Source organism: Rhagoletis pomonella, unplaced genomic scaffold (genome assembly GCF_013731165.1).
Source record: "Rhagoletis pomonella isolate Grant_MI unplaced genomic scaffold, Rhpom_1.0 Rhpom_scaffold_03468, whole genome shotgun sequence".
In the NCBI taxonomy this organism is placed as follows: Eukaryota; Metazoa; Arthropoda; class Insecta; order Diptera; family Tephritidae; genus Rhagoletis; species Rhagoletis pomonella.
In genome coordinates this window covers 1-21,555 of record NW_023462020.1, presented here as the reverse complement: position 1 = coordinate 21,555, position 21,555 = coordinate 1, and the positions used below count along the sequence as shown (strand labels likewise).

Below are 21,555 nucleotides of genomic sequence, written 5' to 3'. Positions count from 1 at the left end.
TTGCCGACCGCCGTTTAATCCTTCGTATTTTATATGTTTTAAATGTAAAAGTTACGCGCATACGTGTTTGTCAAGTCGAAACCTTAATAATACATTTTTATACAACGCAAATGTCTTTACTTTATTTGTTTTATATCCTTTGTCGGTAAGCAGAAGCAGTTCTTACACTTCAACATTTGCTTTCAAACAACAACAAATTTTCACATAATGAACCCGCAATATACAAAGCAGATGCAATTGTTTTATTTTTATACCTTTCATGAGCATGAAATGGTATTATAACTTTGGTCCGATGTTTGTAAGTACCAGAATAAGAAGAGCTAGACCCATTAAAACGTATACTTAAATGATCAGAACGTCGAGCTGAGTCGATTTACCCATGTCCGTCTGTCCGTCTGTCTATCCGTCTGTTTCTATGCAATCTAGTCTCTGAGTTTTCAAGATATCCGGTTGAAATTTGGTAGGTGGGTGTATTTTTATAATTTATTAATCATTTGTCGGAACCGGAAGAATCGGACCACTATAACATATAGCTCCCATACCACTGATTGTTCAGATATGAGATTCTTCGTTATAACTTCTCCATTTATGCAGCTAGGAATATGAAATTATGCAATACTTCCACCAATTATCCACAAAAAACTTAAAGTGAAAAATACAAAGATCGGGTCACTATAACCTATAGCTCCCATACAACTAATTGTTCAGATATAGGTTTTGCTTTATAACTCCTCCATCTAAGTAGCTAGGAACACGGAAATTTGGCACTGTTGTCACTCATTATCAAAAGAATACTTTCAGTGAAAATGGCGAAGATCGGGCCGCTATAACCTATAGCCTCCATACAGATTGTTCAGATAAGAGATTTTTTGCGATCACTTCTCCATTTATGCAGCTAGGAACATGAAAATTTGCTCCGTTTTCACTCATTGTTAACAGAATACTTATAGTGAAAATAACAAAGATCGGGTCACTATAATATATATCGCCCATACAACCGATTGTTCAGTTATGAGAATTTTCGTTATAACTCCTCCATTTATGCAGCTGGGAACATGACATTTCTCAATATTTCCACCCGTTATAAAAAAAATACTTACAGTGAAAATGGCGAAGATCGGGTCGCTATAACCTATAGCCTCCATACAACTGATTGTTCAGATTCGAGATTCTTTGTTATAACTTCTCCATATATGCAACTAGAAACATGAAATTTCGCAATATTTTCACTAATTACCAACAGAAAGTTTACAGTAAAATTAACAAAGAGCGGGTCACTGTAACCTATTTATATCCTCCATACAACTGATTGTTCAGATATGGGATTTTACTGTAAAACTCCTTTATTTGGACTGCTAAAACAGATAAATTTCGTAAGCTATTCTATAAATAATAATACAAAGTCTACTGAGAAAATCGTCGAAATCTATGCTGTATAAGCTTTATCTCTGAAACCTCTGATTGTTCAGATACCAGTTATTACGATATATCTCCTTTATGTAGGAGTCTAAACCCATTAAATTTTGTTACCGGTTCAAGTACCGATCACACAGCAGTGAAAATCAATTAGACTGGTGCTATATAAGGTATATCTTCCATACCTCTGATTGTTTAGATATGGTTTTTCATAAATATCTATCTATGTATTCTGTAAATATATAAATTTATTCAAATACTGTAATCTATTAAAGTAAAATTTTCAGATGTTCATGAAAGGTATGTAGCCTTCGGCATGTTTTTAATAAAACTTACTTGTTTTTATTAAAGCTTTAAAAAACAGAATTTAGAAGTCAGCGCAACACCTTATGGTCACAATTGCCGCATGCTCGAACAATCGTGTGATAAATTTGGGGCAATTATTGTCACTATATTGCTTTTCGCCAACTTGCGGCAATCAGAATTATATAAAAAGAGGCAACCGTGTGACTGTACAGAATTTCATTGGGACAATTTTTAATTGGGCTCCAATACAGCACAATAAAAATTGTTCCAGATTGGTGCATTTGCGGCAATCTAGGGATCTCAGCTTAAGCAATAAAAAATATGTAGTATAGAAACTATTCGTATGCATATAAATAAAAGACTTAAGTTTTATTATAGGTAAAATAACCTTTTTTATTAATTTTAAACTGCAGAGTAGTTAGAAAATTTAGGTAAGACTTATTATTTACGACAGTTTTACTTGTAATATCTGCACTTCTTTCGTAGAATGTATTATTGCTTTTATTCTTTACACTATATAAAACATAGCTCAAATTATAACACAACACTTTCATCATATTTTAATCATTAATGTTAGACGTTTTTGCAAAACATTTTGTTAAAGAAAAATGCTTAAAATTAAGGATAAAAACAAAATAAAAGTGTTGTGTTATAGTTCGTACTATGTTTTTTACAGTGTGGCGAATGAAAGCAATCGCAAATTCTACGAAACAATCGCAGATTTTAGGAAAATAATTTCGTTAAATATACGAATTATTGCATTTTACAAAAATGTCGTAAAAAATAAAGAAATACTACGAAATTCTTTAGTAAATAGTACGAAATTCGTCAGTAAATAGTACGAAAACATTCGTAAAATTTACTAAAGATCTGAAGTATTTTCGTAGTATGTACGAAAACGGTTTTGTACAATCAACGAAAACTTTCGTGGCTCAAAATGACGAAAAATTTCGTAAGTTGTACGCAAGTTTTCGTTATATTTACGCAGATTTTATTTTCAGTGTAAGCCACTAAGATTAAACGAGGTTTTTAAGAAGAAAAATATACCCCTACTTTTTTATTTTGAGATCAAAAAATATTTAGAGGTCGCTCAAAGCATTCAAAGTTTTCCATGTACTTTATTTAGGACAAAAACCAACTTTTCGTAGAAATGGTATAGAATACTTGAAAATCAATACTTTTCGATCAGGAAACTGTTTCTCTTCAGGAGATTTCGGGACCGAAAAATGACACTGAAGATGGCACAATGCCGAAACCGGTTTGTCTCCAAACCAAATTTGACAAGGAATGACGGATATGTTAATTTTTAGCTATTTGACTCTTTTTGGAGCGACATTTTTTCAATTTGAATCGCAATATCTCCACAACAAGAGCTTTCCCAGATATAAGCTGTATATCAGACGAAAGCTAAGGTGTTGGGCTAGATATGTGGAAACTTAGAATGAAATCGAATAACCAGTTTTTGAGAAAATGCCCGTAATGTATATATTCAGCAGCCCGATTTTTAGCTTTCAGGTGATAACGTTATGACATATTTATCTATACTAATATACTATATAATTGGAGGATGGTTCCGTGCGCAGAAGTGGAAAACTTTTGACTGCCATTCACCTGGGAGTGGCCAGAAGCGATTCTTGTGCGTATGGTTCAAATCGCAGCTCACAACGTCCGGATATTTATATCCACGTATCCTCTGGGTAGCAACCAAACACCCGTTTGGGAGCGAGCTAAAGTGAGAAGACGTAAAACTTCGCGTGCGCTGGGTTTGGGTCCCGCCACGTTAAAACCCCGCCCAATGAAAAGAAACAAACAGCCTCGGATGAGACCCCATTTTTCTGATGAAGACCACGGCAAACGTATAAAGGACTATGATTTAAGGGTATGCACCTGGAATATCCGGACCCTTAATGGGGAAGGTGCCTCTGCCCGGCTGGTTGATGTCCTCGGGAACACAAAGGCTGACATCACCGCCATCCAAGAAATGCGATGGACGGGGCAAGGTAAAGTAAGCGTGAAGCCTTGCGACGTCTACTACAGTTGCCACGTAAAGGAGCGCAAATTCGGTGTTGGATTCGTGGTAGGAGAGAGACTCCGTCGCCGAGTACTGGCGTTCACCCCGGTGGACGAACGTCTAGCCACAATCCGCATCAAACCTAGATTCTTCAACATCTCGCTCATCTGCGCCCATGCCCCGACGGAAGAGAAGTATGAGGCGTCCAAGGATCTCTTCTATGAGCGCTTAGAACGTGCATATGAGCGCTGCCCCCGACACGATGTCAAAATCGTGCTTGGCGATTTTAATGCCAAGGTGGGCAAGGAAGGGATCTTTGGCGCCACTGTCGGAAAATTCAGCCTCCACGACGAAACGTCCGATAACGGACTGAGCCTGATCGACTTCGCCGGGGCTCGAAATATTGTAATATGTAGTACTAGGTTCCAGCATAAGAACATCCACCAAGCTACATGGCTGTCTCCAGATCGGAAAACGAGAAACCAAATCGATCATGTTGTGATAGACGGAAGGCATGCTTCAAGCATTTTGGACGTACGTACACTCCGAGGGCCAAACATCGACTCGGACCACTATCGTGTTGTAGCCAAGATACGCACCCGCCTCTGTGCAGCAAAAAATGTGCGCCCAACAATGCAAGGAAAGCTTAACGTCGAAAAGCTGCAATCACAACAGACGGCCAATTTATTCGCCACTCGACTCACACACCTGCTCTCTGAGAGTACTCTTCAACAATCCGACGTACGCGAGCAGTGGAACCACATTTCCCGATCATTAAGTACCGCCGCCGAAGAAGTAGTTGGATTTCAGCGAGCCCGAAAGAACAACTAGTACGATGAGGAAAGTCAAAAAGCCGCAGAGAAAAAAGTTGCCGCCTACAGGGCCACGCTGCGATCGGGCGCAACGCGAGCTATGTGGGACCGTTATAGGGAACTGAAGAAGGAAGCGAGACGTATTTGCCGCAATAAGAAGAGAGAGGCCGAAATACGTAAGTGCGAAGAGCTTGAGATGCTGGCCGGCAGGAAGAACGCCCGAAAATTCTACCAGAGGGTTAGGCGACTTACGGAAGGTTTCAAGACCGGGGCGTACTTATATATATGATCCACTTTGTCCGAGAAGTGGACCAGGGACCGATCTGTTCGAAGTAATCGTATTAAGGTCCGATTTGCCTAAAATTCGGTACGTAGGTAGCTTTTTGCCTGGATAAGCTTATAGATTCCTGTTTTCCAATTTTCATGCAATTTAAGCTTTAAGTAGCGACCATATCAAGGGGCGAATTCGTCACTAGGCAAGATTTTTTTGCGCCAATCAGAAACAACGGATACTGTCAAAATATAATTATAATATATAATATATCTCAACTAATATATATTTAGAAAGCCGTTTGTTAGTTTTCGCGAGGCTCAAGAGCGGCTGAACTGATTTCTTTGAAACTGCCATCTGCCGCACGTGTCCCATGGTTTTAGGCTGAAAAAATCTATATGTAAAGGGGGCGTGGCACTTCCCATACAAACCGAATTTCTCATGCTACATATCTCTGAAAGTGTGCATGGTAGAGTTTTGGAAATTGGTATGGAGATACACGAAATCAATCACATACCCTTGGAGAAAAATTTTAGCTATTGTAAAAAGGGGTGTGACATCTCCCATACAAACCGAATTTTTCATACTGCTTATCTCTGGAAATTTTTTGGTAGAGTTCTAGAGTTTTGTATGGAGATGTACGAAATAAATCGCATACTCTTGGAGAAAAATTGGAACTATTGGAAAAGGGGGCGTGGCATCTTCCATACAAACCGAATTTTTCATACTGCCTATATTTGGAAGTGTTCATGGTGGAGTTCTGGAACTTGGTATGGAGATATAGGAAATCAATCGCATACTCATGAAGAAAGAGAGCAGCTGTTGGAAAGGGGGGCGTGGCACCTCCCATATGAATCGAATTTTTTGACTGCATATCTCTGAAAGTATTCATGGTACAGTACTGGAACTTCGTATGGAGATATGTATATAGTTGAAATCAAGCCAATACTCATGGACAAAATTTGGGCTATTTGAAAAGGGGTGTGAGGCCTACAAACGTCCCGACCTTTAGCTATCTTTGAATGAATTTTTTTATTCTTCTGTAGGTGTGTTTGTGAGTGAAATCCTCCTAAATGGTTGTACGGATTTTAACGAAACTTTTTGTGTATTTGAGTGGGTCTCTGGATGGTTTAGTTTCACAATTTAATCCGACAGTTGGCGCTGTAGTTGAGTTATTACTAAAAATCTTATTTGTGATCCGATTTGGCCAATGTTTTAAATATGTATGCAATACTATTGCAAAAACGTGCTGCCAAGTGATGCTGAAGTCGAGCTATTACTAAAAATAGCCAAGTGAGAAAATCTACCTGTTGCACCATTGAGTATATCGAACGCTCCTGCGTTGCAATTGGCCCAATGGATGTGATTTTCCAATATTATTATGCGTTCAAACTTTTAAGGTATTTCGTCTGAAATAAGTATATTTATATTGCATTTCTGTAGAACATTTGAAATTGCCACCTATTATACTGTAAAGCTTCTAGGACATTCACTATAGAACCGGGTCATTGTTGCCGCCAGGGAGTGAAGAGGAAAAAATTTATTTCGCTTTGCGAATAACCGTGCTATGAAATGCCGCACAACTGGAGAATTTCAAGAACGGATATAACACTTTCCTTAGGTTATTTAAAGCGGCAAATGACCACCAAACCTTAATCTTAGCAGACAAATGTGCCAATGAAAATCGTAAACGTGAATTGTTGGTGAAAATGTTGGACCAAAAAGTTTCAATAAAATATATAAAAATTTTGGGCGGGACGAAGTTCGCCGGGTCTGCTAGTATTTTATAAACACAAAAGCTAGCGTTAGATAGTTTGTTTAAAGACCCTTCTACTGATATCAACATCAATGACATGGACTGAGTAGTGCGGCCTCAGTGGTAGTTTAAAAAATTACTTTTTTTCGAATTTCAGGCAGCAGCCACGCCCACAAAGGCGTACGAATCAAAACATCCTGGAATAAAACCTTCTTAGTTTTTTTTGTACTTTAATACCAGAAAGTTTGAAAAAAATTAAATGAAGGTACGTACAGACGCCACATACATACTAAGTCATCTTGTAGTGGAGACACTAACCAAAACACATTTACCTCTATATCTTTCCAACTAGTGGCCGGAGCTTAATATATAAGGTATGGTTTGAAAGGTCTATAGAATAACAGTAAATATGTTTGGTGTAACCACATGGCCCTTAACCCGGCAAAAACAAAAAAAAAACTTTTTTGTTTCGCAACACTTTAGCCTAGTTTTTAAGAATCCGGTTAATCGTTTGTGAAGCTTGAATACATTTTCTGGACACACTCTGCAAACCTTTCCAGCGATATCTCAAACATGTCGATTGGACGTCTGGATAAAAACTTCCAAATCTCGTGTTTATATAAGCGAGTCATTTCATCATGCTAATGTGGTTGCTTTCATCACTCGCGCGCACTGCCGTGTGCTGTGATAAAAATTAATGCGAGAAAGTCTAGTAATATCATCGTCCTTAACTATAATAGAGACAATTCTATGATATCACGAAGCTCCGAAAATAAAGACTTACTTGGGCTACCGTTTGCAAAGCACATCAAAACTATTTTGGATGATTGGCTGTATAATAAACACATTTAATAATAAACTAGTAATAATCCCCGAAAATCGGGGTGCTCCGTGGTCTGCATCTGCATATTTCTTTATTCTAAAAACCGCATGCATTGCTTTTGGTTGTTCACTTGGTATTTGGAAAGATCGTACTCTACTCAATACGCCATGCGTTAAGCAATCCTCTTGCTAGGGTCTGAACTTGATACTTATATATTGTTTTTGCGAACGGTACAATAATTTTGAATTTGCGACGTTTAAATACAAAAGCAAGTGTTGATTCGCTGGGCTGTTAATTTATATGGGATAGTATAATTCGAATCACATGTTTGAAGTCCATTAACTAATCCTTTATATGTACATGTTTGTATTGCGGCATCCAAACAATTACATTGTGATTCTTTAACTATTAGGCGAGACTATTAATTAACCCTTCATCTATATATATATATATATATACAGGGTGTCCCAGAAGTAACGTGCCAAACTTTAGGGCAAGGTAGGTGGGGGGGTGAGCTCACTGCTAAACAAAAAATTTTCAGGTAAAAGTGCCACCGTTTTTGAAATATTTACATTTTTTCGAATTTAAAAAAAATCGTGCCTTTTCATGTGTTTTCTTTAACTGCAACTACAAACCGGGCAATACTTAGTAAATTTTTTATGTAAAATACTTCCAGATAGTTGCCTCTCCATACTCAAATGCAATGTAGTTAAAATAAATTAAGGAACCATCATAAAATTAGGACTATTTCTGGATTTTTAACTTTTTGATATTTTCTTCCCCAACTTTGACTATCTCGGGTGAAAAAAAAATGTACTGAGCTATAACTTTACATTACATAAAAAAATTGCTCATTTAATAAAGATTTCAGAAAGGTGCCACACTTACTGTTTTGAATAGAAAAAAAAAAAAGTTATAGCCGCTTTTGTGGGTAAAGGACTGAGACACGCTAGAATGTATTTAATAGATTTAAATTGAATTTGCTCTTGTTACCGTCAAATGACATGCTAAATAGTACAAAGGTACATAATTACTTGCTCTTGACATTATTTTATGTTACTTACCGGAATTAGTGAAAGTGGATTTTGTGAAATTGGACCCTTCGAACATTGTGTTATTAATACTATGACAGAGAACACGCAGTATACGTCGCATGAATATGCGGATATTCACCTAATTTACGGTGAAGCTTGCTGTAATGCCAGAGCTGCTCAAAGACTCTATGCAGAGCGATACCCCAATCGTCGACATCCGGGTCGAGAAGTATTCACCCGGACCCATAGAGAAATATATGAAGGTAAGTGATTTTTACACCTTTCTTGTTTGCTTGCTTGTTAACTATAATTTTTCACTTTTTTAAGGTCGCATACCTGGAAGGCGTGGCGGCGAAACAGGACGTCCTGCAACGGTAGATGTTGAAGCTGTGTTAGAGGAAGTGGAACTAGCTCCATCGACTTCAGTGAGAATGATGGAAAGACGGACGGGAATACCAAAAACTACAGTTCACAAAGCTTTAAAAGACCATCGATTTCATCCCTACCACATTCAACGTGTTCAGGCTCTACAGGAAAGAGATTACCTGTCGAGGGTTAGATTTTGCCGTGAAATGTTGCGAATGCATGAATCAGACCCCAACTTTTTTAATAAAATAATTTGGAGCGATGAATCATCATGCAAACGTGATGGTTATTTTAATTTACATAACCTTCACAGTTGGCAGATATACAATCCTCACGAAATGAGAGAAGATCGTTCGCAGTACCGGTACAAAATAAATTTATGGTGCGGTATTTTTAATTGTCAGATATTGGGACCTGTGGAACTGCCGCCAACGCTCAACTCTCACAGTTATTTAGAGTTCCTTCAGGAACGGCTTCCAACTCTTTTGGAAGATGTACCCTTAAACCTGCGGCGAAGACTATGGCTGCAAAATGACGGGTGCCCTGCTCACTACGGGCGTGAAGTAAGAGCTCATTTAGACGAAACTTATCCTCGCCGATGGATTGGACGATACGGGCCAATCACGTGGCCCGCTAGATCGCCAGACCTGAATCCATTAGATTTTTTCTACTGGGGCTGTCTTAAGGACAAAATTTATTCAAAAACAATTCAAAACGAAGAGCATTTGCGGGAACAAATAAATGGAGCTGCTGCTGAGATAGCTCTTCAAAAGACTCATGTATATTTTATTTCACGTGAATCCATGCTTCACAAAAAATATTGATAGATATAGCCCTTGTTATAGACTCTAGTCCGAATTCCGGTAAGTAACACAAAATAATGCCAGGAGCAGGTAATAATGTACCTTTGTACTATTTAGCATGTCATTTGACGGTAACAAGAGCAAATTCAATTTAAATCTATTAAATACATTCTAGCGTGTCTCAGTCCTTTACCCACAAAAGCGGCTATAACTTTTTTTTTCTATTCAAAACAGTAAGTGTGGCACCTTTCTGAAATCTTTATTAAATGAGCAATTTTTTTATGTAATGTAAAGTTATAGCTCAGTACATTTTTTTTCACCCGAGATAGTCAAAGTTGGGGAAGAAAATATCAAAAAGTTAAAAATCCAGAAATAGTCCTAATTTTATGATGGTTCCTTAATTTATTTTAACTACATTGCATTTGAGTATGGAGAGGCAACTATCTGGAAGTATTTTACATAAAAAATTTACTAAGTATTGCCCGGTTTGTAGTTGCAGTTAAAGAAAACACATGAAAAGGCACGATTTTTTTTAAATTCGAAAAAATGTAAATATTTCAAAAACGGTGGCACTTTTACCTGAAAATTTTTTGTTTAGCAGTGAGCTCACCCCCCCACCTACCTTGCCCTAAAGTTTGGCACGTTACTTCTGGGACACCCTGTATATATATATATATATAAAATAATAGCCGTTTTCGTTGTTCGGAGTTAACTCAAAAACTACTGCATAGATTTCAGTCAAATTTTCAGAGGTTATACCTTGCGTATATGGTCCTATTATAGGCTACCAGAAAACTCGCTAGGTGGCGCTGGGGTCGAGTTATTTATAAAAATCGTATTTATAAACCGATTTCGTTAAAATTCAAAACGTGTGCTACCTCCATAATGAGAAATACGTATGGGAGAAATAGGCCCGCTAGGTGGCGCTGGAGCCGAGTTATATATAAAAATCGTATTCAGCAACTAAGTTCTTTTAAATTCAAAATGTAAGCTACCAGCACGATGGCAAACACGTTTACCAAAAATAGACCCGCTAGGTGGCGCGGGAGTGGAGTTATTTATAAAAGTCGTATTTATGAACCGATCTCGATGAAATTAAAAGTATAAGCTACCTGCATGATGAAAAAAGCATTTGCGAAAAACGGATCCGATAAAAGCCCTATATATTAACCGATGTTGTTAATGCGAATTCGAAATGTTTATTACTTTCATAATGATTTTTTTTTCCATTCCAAACATATATATATGTTCATACATACATAAAATGATAGCCGTTTTCGTTGTTCAGACTAAACTCAAAAACCAGTATTAGACAACACGCTGGTGGCGCTGGAGTAGAGTTACTTATAACAGTCGTATTTATTAACCGATTTCGTTCAAATTCGCAAAGTGAGCTATCTGTATGATGAAAAATTCGTTTCCTAAAATTGAAACCGCTATATTTTATAAAATCTGATTGAAATTCATAATGCGTATTCATTTCATGACAAGCATATTCGTCTTAGACGAATTTACTTTTCATATGGCTAAATGGAGGATTCGTTTAAGTATGCATGTAAAGACCGCAACAATGTGTAAGCGCACCTTTGTCTGACGCCCTCATGCACCATAAATGCGATCTTGGACCTACCTCCGATTGACGAAATTGCTCGGGGGCGGCCGTTAGTACAGCAGTAAGACTCCAAGAAAACACTTCATAAATATTAAGGAAAATTGTAAAAGTGGCAAATTGACAAGGAAAGATTCGACCACTTCCGTAAAAAAAGGAACACGGTAGGTATATCAATGGCTTCATTTGAACGATAGTTAAGAGATCACACGACTCATTTAGTCAATGTACGAGAAAACTTTTCATCCAGTGGGGGGGAGGATTCTTTGCCCTCCTATAACTGAAAATGCTCATCTGTACTCTTTAATTTCCTTAGAAGTACTTTTATTGGATTACATGGTACATCGGTCCAATGTTGAAGTTACAAGATCAGAGAAGAATATTACGCACGCTTGGCAGAGATCTCACAGGTGGAAATAAGACCATAGGCAAAACGCCGACGAAAGGGATTAGTATTCCATATGGTATCACAGCGCTACTATTCTTGGCCTATGTATGAGGATTCTGCTCTTTAGTCGTTTCAATTTAAACTAAAAATGTTTACTTTACAGACCACTTTTGCTTTTAAACGCTCTTTTTGTATTGGCCAACGCAAAAGATCTTATTAGGCGCCGCGAAGCAAGCTGGCATTGGCTAGTACAGTATATTTTGCTTAGCTGAACATCCTTCTTTGCACGAAAAACTTGTACACGTAACCGAAAAAGGCACTTAAGCGAATTTTCTTTACTACTTCAATGAGGAAGTTATCCGAATCCCTAGAAACGAAATATTGGCGGAGCACTTACCATGTAGAAATTACTGGAAGCGAAATTTTTACCGAATGTTATCAAATTATCTATATAACTACATAAATTGATAGCCATTTTCGTTGTTGTGCGAGATGAGCAAAATAAATAAAAGGATGTAAAATTAGGTAATTGTAGGGCCAGTGCAGTTAAACGTAATACTTTCATTGATAATTGATACTAGTCGCACAATTTTTAAGGCAGGTATCGCCAATGTGCAGGTATGTTGAATGCATCTATCGGAGCAGTTTCCTTATAAATGTTAAAAATAATGCTTTTGATGCGCATTTTGGGGTAGGTATCTTAAATGTGCACTTAAGCATAGAGGCAGCAAAGCAAAATATACTGTATGTACATATTTTGGTGGTGGATTAGCATCACAACTGCTCTAACTTTTAGTATCAAGTCATAAGGTGCAACCCCCCTTCTTCTTGCTCCTGTGGATATTCAGAAACGACAGTAGATATCGACGCCATATCTACTCCGGACAACATATTAACCATTTCTTTATTAACTGTCGTACAGTGCTTATTTTGTTTACGCGAAATGGATCGATCCTTCACGTGGTTTTGATTAATTACACCAGGCTGAGGTTCAAATACCCAATCGGCTAAATCTCGCAAAATAATCTCGTGTGGCACTAATCTTAAACTGAAATAACCAGATTCTCTGAAACGCATATTTATCGTGAGTTTAAAATACTTTACCGTTCCCTCAGTTCGCCCGCCAGGATTTTTTTAAGTTTTCCAGCATTTTAAAACTATACAAATTTGAAAATAAAGAAATGAAATTGTTCAAAATTGGTGAAAATGAGAATGCGTCTGTGAGATTCAGATTTACATTTTAAAATTGCTCAATTTAAAATTGTAAAAATCTTTCCGAGCAAGTATGTACATCGAATGATTCTTAAATCTGAAATGTTTGTGCAAAGTTTCAGATACAGAACCTTTATTCGAAAGTAAATTGTCTCTGTACGATTATATATAGATACATATATAGATTTATAATACAAATAGAACCATATTTGCCTCAGAAAAAAACATCGAAATATACCATGTAAAATTTATATAGGTATCTGTACAGAGGCAAAAGCAACATTTTGTTTTGCAGATCTTCAATATAGCAATGCTTCGCTCGATATGAAAACAAAACAGGGACGAAAACGAATAAATGGAACATAACAATGCTAAAATCAAAATAAAGCGCACAGCTCTGCAGCCATGGTGTAATAACAACAAGGTGTTGTCAATAGGGACGTGTTTGTTGTAATTTTGACAAATTCGGGGACGCTTATTTGCAGTGTTGCCGATTCTCCATTATATACTACTATTCCTTAGGAAAAAAGTATCTAAAATACTACATTTTAGTGACTCGTTTCATCGCGAGTTTTTTAGAAATGAGTGTTTTGAGAACAAAGTTCATATTTAAAATTGCTTTATGTGTTAAATTTTTGTCAACAAAATGCGAAGAAATAAAAGGTATCGTGGTTATCAATAGAAAAAGATTTAAACGAAAATTGTATGGAAAGGCCTTTTTTAATATCAAATAACTTTTGCTGCATTGTCATAATATTAAGCCAAATGAACAATTTATGCACTAAATAGAGTGACTACTTGCTAAAATAAAGAATTCAATGATATTTGTGATATTTATGTGTTTAATCTATTTAAAAAATCATTACCAGGCTTGTAGGAAATTGCTCCATTTTACAAAATATTTTATTTATTTATTAGTTCTAATATATGGTGTGGAGCTCGTCATAAACATATTTTCATACTTGAAAACCCGTAACTATATAGTTTCCTACACTTGTTTTAAAATAGTATGCACAAATGGAGCAAAAGTAGCAAAGAATTAGTTCATTTTCTACTACTTTAAAATGCGTTGCCGGAATATGCGTCCCGGAAAACTGAGGTTAAGTTACTGACAACACCTGTTATTATTACACCATGCTCTGCAGCGATGTTGTTATTGATACTGTGAATGAATGTATAGATATGCAACAACATTGTGTATGTACCAGAGCTGTGTAATGATTGAATCAATTGGATATGTATTCTCATTTTATTCGTTTAAAAAATGTGATTGTTTGATTTTAAAAATTTAACAGCCACTCTTGAGATTGGTTACAAATTGTAAACACAAAATTAGTTTTTTCCAGTACTTTTCGGGCTAAAACCAGCGTTGCCGCTTTGGAATTTTTAACCAAAATTGGTAATTTTTTTCTTTATTTATCAAGTTTGGTAATTTGGTAATTTATTTTTCAATTTGGTAACTTTTTCTCTTCGGTCTTACATATCAAATAGGTTAATCTTGGTTCTGGTTCCACATTAGTAAGTGGCCCGTAAGCGTTTCCTTTTATAGAAAACCAGGTAATCCTGAAAGTTTCGCAAGGCGAAAGTTGTTCCAGCGTTCCTTTGCTAATAGAATGGTGTATTCTTTAAGAAACCGCTTGAAAGTTTTGGGTGATCCTACTTTTCCCTATATATGAGTATAATTATACGTAAATATGTGTGTAAAAATGTGTGAGTTGAAAGCTTTCCTTCAAGCGTTGAATTTTTGATATATTTTTTGTCACTTGTTTACATACAGTGGTCGAAAAAATTATAACCGCACCACATTTTGATAAGTTTTAACATATTATTTTTTTTTTTTATATAATTTAATTTTGGTTGTGTTTTATAAAAATATTGTTCTTTCTTTAACAGAACTCAAAAAAATTCAAATATCAAACTTTGTTTAATATTTAAAAAATTCAACAAACTTTCGTAAACATTTTATGTTAATGGAGCGCTGATTGCCTGAAAAGCTTGGTATCCTCGGATATACATATCGTTACCTTTATACAGAAAAGCCCTAACTGATATTGTCGCTGAAATACAAAAAGCCGTAACTAAGTAAAAGTCCAAAATTTCCCTTTTGATTGTTTATAATGCATTTCATCCAATTATAAATCCGCACATCATTTTAAGCATAAAAATTGTTTGTCAGTTACGGCTTTTTTGCGTTTCAGCGACTATATAAGTTAGGGCCTTTTTATATTAAGATAACGATATGTACAGACATATCGAGCCCTAACTGCCAAAATAACGTAAGCGACATTTTTTTCAAAATTTTCTTTTTGATGCAAAAAGGCATCGATATGTATGTTTGTGCAGTTCTGCACATAAAATAAGTTTGGTATTTTTTTGTTGAATTTGGTAACTTTTTCCAGTGATTTTGGTAAAAAATAAAAAAAAATTGTGGCAACACTGACTAAAACCTGTGGAAATGTCAAACTACAATTTTACTCTCTCTAGTGAGAGTAACAGGAGAACATATGCAGAAGTGTACGGGAACGCAAAATGCACTTTTTCCAGCAAAAACGTCATTTGGTTTGTTTACTTGTCATTAGTACAAGACTGATTTGGCTGAAAGATCACTAAATAACTATTAAAATCTATATGATTAATAATAATTGCATATATATTCGAATATTTCATTATTTACTTCCATTTTTTAACAAATGTAAGGTTATTTGCTTTCACCGCGTTCTGTTTTTGTACACAAATGCAACTCTACCTATCGTTTGACACTTTTCGTGAATTTTTCAGAAGAAAAACTCCGGACTTAATCTTGAAACTTCATTCTGGGAACAGTTGCTCAGTTACTCTCACGAGAGTGTTCCCAGATACAGAATTTTTGGCGTACGGGAACGACTTTGGACTAAATCCTGCAAAACCTGCAAATCGTGGACGTGCTGGAACCATATATGTAATACTTCTATATTTGTAGTAAGCTAACATTTCAATGTGTAAGCATTCCGAAATCAAAGCGAGACAGTCTAGTACTGTTTTTGTCAATGTATTGTGTACTTGAGTGCCGTTTTTGTATATGTGTTGTGTACATGTTTATTTATAAACGTATGTGTTCCTTTTCTTTCGTACGTGTTTATTGATATATCTGGACTGTAGGGTTTTCGGACGGTACTAGCTCTTGCTGCCAATATAGGAGTATTACATATATGGCAGAACGCTCTAAATATGTAGTGTGTTATGGAATGGTTGATACCTATTCACATACAGAATGTGAATGCAAAAAAAAACTCAATCATGTATTGTACATTTATGGGAATGCAATCTGTCATTATCATTCAGTACTAATACTATTTTTTGTATCAGGGTTGAGATTTTTATACTCAAAATGTGAAACCAGAAGATTGCCGTCTCCCTTAAAATAAGTAGACAAATAAATATTGGGTGATAAAATATTTTTCTAAGTGTTTGGCCGAGCTTCTCCTCAATCTTGAGGCATGAATTCTGTTGTTGTGACACAAATGGAGTCACCTACATATTTAAGACTGACTCCGAACGCCAAATGATTTTATAAGAAGAGTTTTCAAAGCAGAAATATACTCGAAGGTTTGCTATTGCGTTCCAAAGGACAACGGCTATTTTGAGTTATGATGTGATCAGGGATCTAACCATGGTCCTATGGAGTGGAAGTACGCACCAACAAAATGCAAAACCGCGTATGTGAGTTTGCATAAATTATTTTCTAGAGAGTAAAAACACTCATATTTCAAAATGGTTATCTTTTTCTAAAGCAACCGCATTTCTGGCTAGTATATTTCAGGACGAATGGATAAGGATTGAGCCAAGACATTGTGTGAACAAATCAAATTTTTGGCAGCAAATGTCAGTTACGCAGTTTTGCAGAGTGAGGATAAGCGGTTTTCCATGATGCAATAATGAAAGGTGTTATACGTTGGCAACTTCTCGCTCTAATCCGCCATCTTGAACTACCTTAGGAGAAACTGTGTTGTTTCTTTGCTATTTTCACTGAACATTTCCCAAAATATTAGGAAAAAATTCTGAACAAGCTACATTGATTCAATTTTCGTTGATCGTTTTGTTCTTATTCGCTGACATTTGTTTTCCAATTGCGTGAAATTTGGTAAGTATTGTAATAAAACCGAATTATTTTACAAATAAATTATAATTTTGCATTTATTAGGTCATTTCCTTAGTGTTTCGCTGACCGACCTGTGCTGGTATTGTGATTAAGAGCTAATACACGTAAGTTACAACATATTATTTTGACTTTATTGATGAACCATTCCATTTGAGCTCTTTGTTATTTCAAAACCTAATGAACCATTTATTCGCAGATTTTTCGGACGATTCTGCTGTGCTGCGTTCCTGCTCCGCCTGTATATTGCTCCGCCCGTATTTTATAGTGTTGCGTTCCTGTTGCGCCTTTGCATTAGTGTGTGCGTTGTGATTTAGACACGTTGAAGTAAGTTGAAACCAGGTTCTCGTTTGTTAAAAACCTAAAAAACCATTTATTTGCAGATTTTTTGTATGCTTCTGCTGTGCTGCGTTCCTGCTCCACCCGTGTATTAGATTGCTGCGTTCCTGTTAACATACATATCGTCGCTTAAAGTACAAAACCGCGTAAAATTTGCTGCTAAAAATTGGATTCGCTCACACACGTTTTTGGATCAATCCTTATCCATTCTTCCTGAAATATACTAGCCAAAAATGCGATTGCTTTTTACAAAAAGATAACCATTTTGAAATATGAGTGTTTTTACTCTCTAGAAATTAATTTATGCAACCTCGCATACGTGGGTTTGCATTATCTCTATACGCGGTTTTGCAATTTATTGATACATGGTTTTGTACTTTAAACAACGATATGTATGTAGATGTATGTACATGTATATCACATATATTGACTTAGATATGTATACACAATTAATGGTGTACATAAATTTTTTTATATTGAAACTAGATATGTATATAGTACATATTTTATTATTATTAGTCGGTTCAAAAAAGTCCTATCTCAAATAAAAATACTTCGAAAATGTGCTGAGATAGGGTGTTTTTGAACCGAGTTCCGAGATAGGGCATTTTTCAATCAAATTCTAAAATAGGGCGTTTTTCAGCCAAATTTTGAAATAGGGCGTTGAAAAGCTTTCTGATATCGGGCGTTTTCGACCTGGCTGCCGAGATAGGTCGATCTTCTACTCAGCCATCGATATATGGTCGAAGTTTTCGTTATATGGAAGACGATTAAACACGATTTGTTTTTAATCGATTCTAAAAAAAACTAAGGTAATTTTTAGCCACTTCAAACTTGCATATAATTAGACTAGAATTGAAGGGGCTATAAAACTGAGTGCTCAAAAAAATTCTAACACTTCTGAGAAAAAAGTTTGAATTTTGGTTGAAAATTTGTTGTATTTTTTGTAGTTTTCTACGATGTTTTAAAATTCGGTTTATATGGGTTTTGTTAGAAATTCAACTTTACTTTTGTTGCAAATTCTAAGCAATAAATAAATTAACATGAGAGGGAAATAATATCACTTTGAAATGGGGTTGCTATTGATATGACCGATACTGTATGTATATAATAAATTTTGTACAATTAAAAAAGTGGATTTACTAAAATGAACACAACGTATTAATTACAAATTCTGAAATATGTCGTTAATTTCAAAAACAAATAAACAAATTTTTAAAAAGTAGTCAATGCTTGCTGTATGACACGAACTTGGATATACGTGGACTTGGGTAATGTATAATTCCTTATATGATTCCTCAAAGTATCCCTTGTATAACACAAAAAAACCTTAGTGCGACTATATCAGGTTTGATAGCTGTTGGCCATACCAATAATGCCTCATACTAAGATTCACTAGATCAATTCGTGTTCTCCGAGAAAAAAAATTTTCACGATCCAAAAATCTGAAAAATTGTTTTTCTCAAAAGTTTGAACATTTATCGTTTTTGGCCTATATTTTGTTGAAAATACCATACAAAGCAAATATAGGGCAAAAAACAAAGAATTTTCAAAATTTTGAGAAAAGAATTTGGCGGCTATACTCAGATTTTTGAATCGTGAAATTTTTTTTCTCGAGAACACGAATTGATCAAGTAAACTGAGCATGAGGCATTATTGGTATGGTCAACAGCTATGAAACCTGATATATGCGCACAAGAAGCCTATATGAAAGAGGGGGACAAAAGATCACACGTAAATGAATTCCTCTTTTTGGCCTGTACAATATAAGGGACACATTTCAAATTCATAAGGGATAATTTTCTTAGTGATACGGCTCATAAAAGGAATTATATAAGCCATACTGTTCTAGCTGGGTATTCATCAGCTCGAAAATTTTAAGCATATTATCATATTCCTGTAAATAAAAACACGCCTAATTTTATTATTTTAATTATCTACAATTTTACGAGACTACCAAGCCATATATATACCTTTTCTGATAATCGGAACGCTGTTGAGAAGGCATACAATTTAGTACTTTTTCAACTAAAAGGCTTTTTTTTATTCCCGTTTATCTTGTACTTCCAAAATACAATATTGACCTAAGGTAGTTCGATTTCGAGCTGTCACAACGTACAACACCTTTCATTATTGCATCATGGCGGTTTTCTATTTTAAACGACGATATATGTATACATATTCCCTTATTTGTTCTCAAAATGCATGAAAACTATAGTACGCTTGCAAACAATTAATAACATTTTGTGATAAATAGTTTTACAAATGTATTAGGATTTCAAATTTGTGTTTTAATAAAGTATTCATTAAATAAATTATTATTTTAATAAATATAATATAAAAATATTTATATTTGGTAACTCTTAGACTTTTCTTTTTTTGTAACTAATGACAGATGTAAACAAAATAAAAAAATAATTGTAATTTTACAAATTTCAAACAAACGGGCGTTCTTTACAAAAAAATATCGTTAGGGATCCAATTGCGCATATTTTTTTACAATACCAAGTCCTCCAAAAAGTGCTAAACCACTAAATAGCTGTAAAAACGCTTTCAAAAATTCGAAACGAGAGTGAAGTGCAGTGTTCAATTTTGATCGAAATTGCAGGCAAAATTTGTGCGTCTGTAATTAATGTTTTATATGAAGAAATATTGCACCTTACCATCAAAAATAACCAAAGACTCCCGCTTCCCACTGGTGGTTACATAATACTTGAATAGCCCCTTAATAACCCTTTGCTTGTTTTGTGCACGCACGGCCAGTTAGCAGGCATATCTGAATCGATTTCCTTCATCATTCTTAGCTATTTGATGTGCATTTTTATTGTTATCTATTGCAAACAGACCTTTTGGGAACTAAATAGGTTGTAAAATCTGTGAACACAAGCGGGATTATTTCTGTGTTCATATGGAATAGTAGCTTATATCGAAAGGCTGGCTTTACTATAATGCGGAATTCCCCTTATGCTATAAACGACAAGGAATTTCTTGATGGGACTTGATAAGAATATTGACTTGCTAGTATCTGAACTATTTCTTGCGCGTTTATTTGCCAACATTTCTTCAACGGCTCGGCGCCAGTGAGTTATTCGCAATCGTATGCTGCCAATGCCGCATTATACTAACGCCAATAAGCTACTATTCCATATGAACACAGATTTTTAACAGTTTCCAGTTTATGTAATGTTAATCAAAACTGCTTTTATTTATTTTATGTATAACGTGATTTCTGGAAGCGTCGAATACAAAAAAGTGCTGTAACTGGGTTTGTGTAATTTAAAATTGTATTGAAGATTAATGATAATTATAGATTGGCGCTTACACATATTTTAGTGTTTGGCCGAGATTCTCCCCCGATTTCTGGCATGCGCCTTGATGTCGTTACACAAAGGTGGCTATTAGGAAAAACTCTCTTTTTATGTTGTCCTAAACTGGGCTCGAGGATGGTTCCGTGCGCAGAAGTGGAAAACTTTTGACTGCCATTCACCTAGGAGTGGCCAAAAGCGATTCTTGTGCGTACGGTTCAAATCGCAGCTCACAACGTCCGGATATTTATATCCACGTATCTTCTGGGTAGCAACCAAACACCCGTTTGGGAGCGAGCTAAAGTGAGAAGGCGTAAAACTTCGCGTGCGCTGGGTTTGGGTCCCGCCACGTTAAAACCCCGCCCAATGAAAAGAAAAAAACAGCCTCGGATGAGACCCCCTTTTTCTGATGACGACCACGGCAAACATATAAAGAACTATGATTTAAGGGTATGCACCTGGAATATCTGGACCCTTCATGGGGAAGGTACCTCTGTCCGGCTGGTTTATGTCCTCGGGAAGACAAAGGCTGACATCACCGCCATCCAAGAAATGCGATGGACGGGGCAAGGAAAAGTAAGCGTGAAGCCTTGCGACGTCTACTACAGTTGCCATGTAAAGGAGCGCAAATGTGGGAGGAGAGAGACTCCGTCGCCGAGTACTGGCGTTCATCCCGGTGGACGAACGTCTAGCCACAATCCGCATCAAAGCTAAATTCTTCAACATCTCGCTCATCTGCGCCCATGTCCCGACGGAAGAGAAGTATGAGGCGTCCAAGGATCTCTTCTATGAGCGCTTGGAACGTACATATGAGCGATGCCCCCGACACGAAGTCAAAATCGTGCTTGGCGATTTTAATGCCAAGGTGGGCAAGGAAGGGATCTTTGGCGCCACTGTCGGAAAATTCAGCCTCCACGACGAAACGTCCGATAACGGACTGAGGCTGATCGACTTCGCCGGGGCCCGAAA

At 36.2% G+C, this 21,555-nt stretch overlaps 1 long non-coding RNA gene across 1 annotated transcript; it reads left to right on the top strand.

Moving 5' to 3' along the window:
• Positions 1-16,883: 16,883 nt before the first annotated feature.
• On the top strand, positions 16,884-17,456 carry LOC118754157. Its single transcript, XR_004994867.1, has 4 exons — positions 16,884-16,927; positions 16,988-17,049; positions 17,142-17,269; positions 17,326-17,456. It is a non-coding gene; the product is annotated as an uncharacterized LOC118754157 (long non-coding RNA).
• The last annotated feature ends 4,099 nt before the right edge of the window (positions 17,457-21,555 follow it).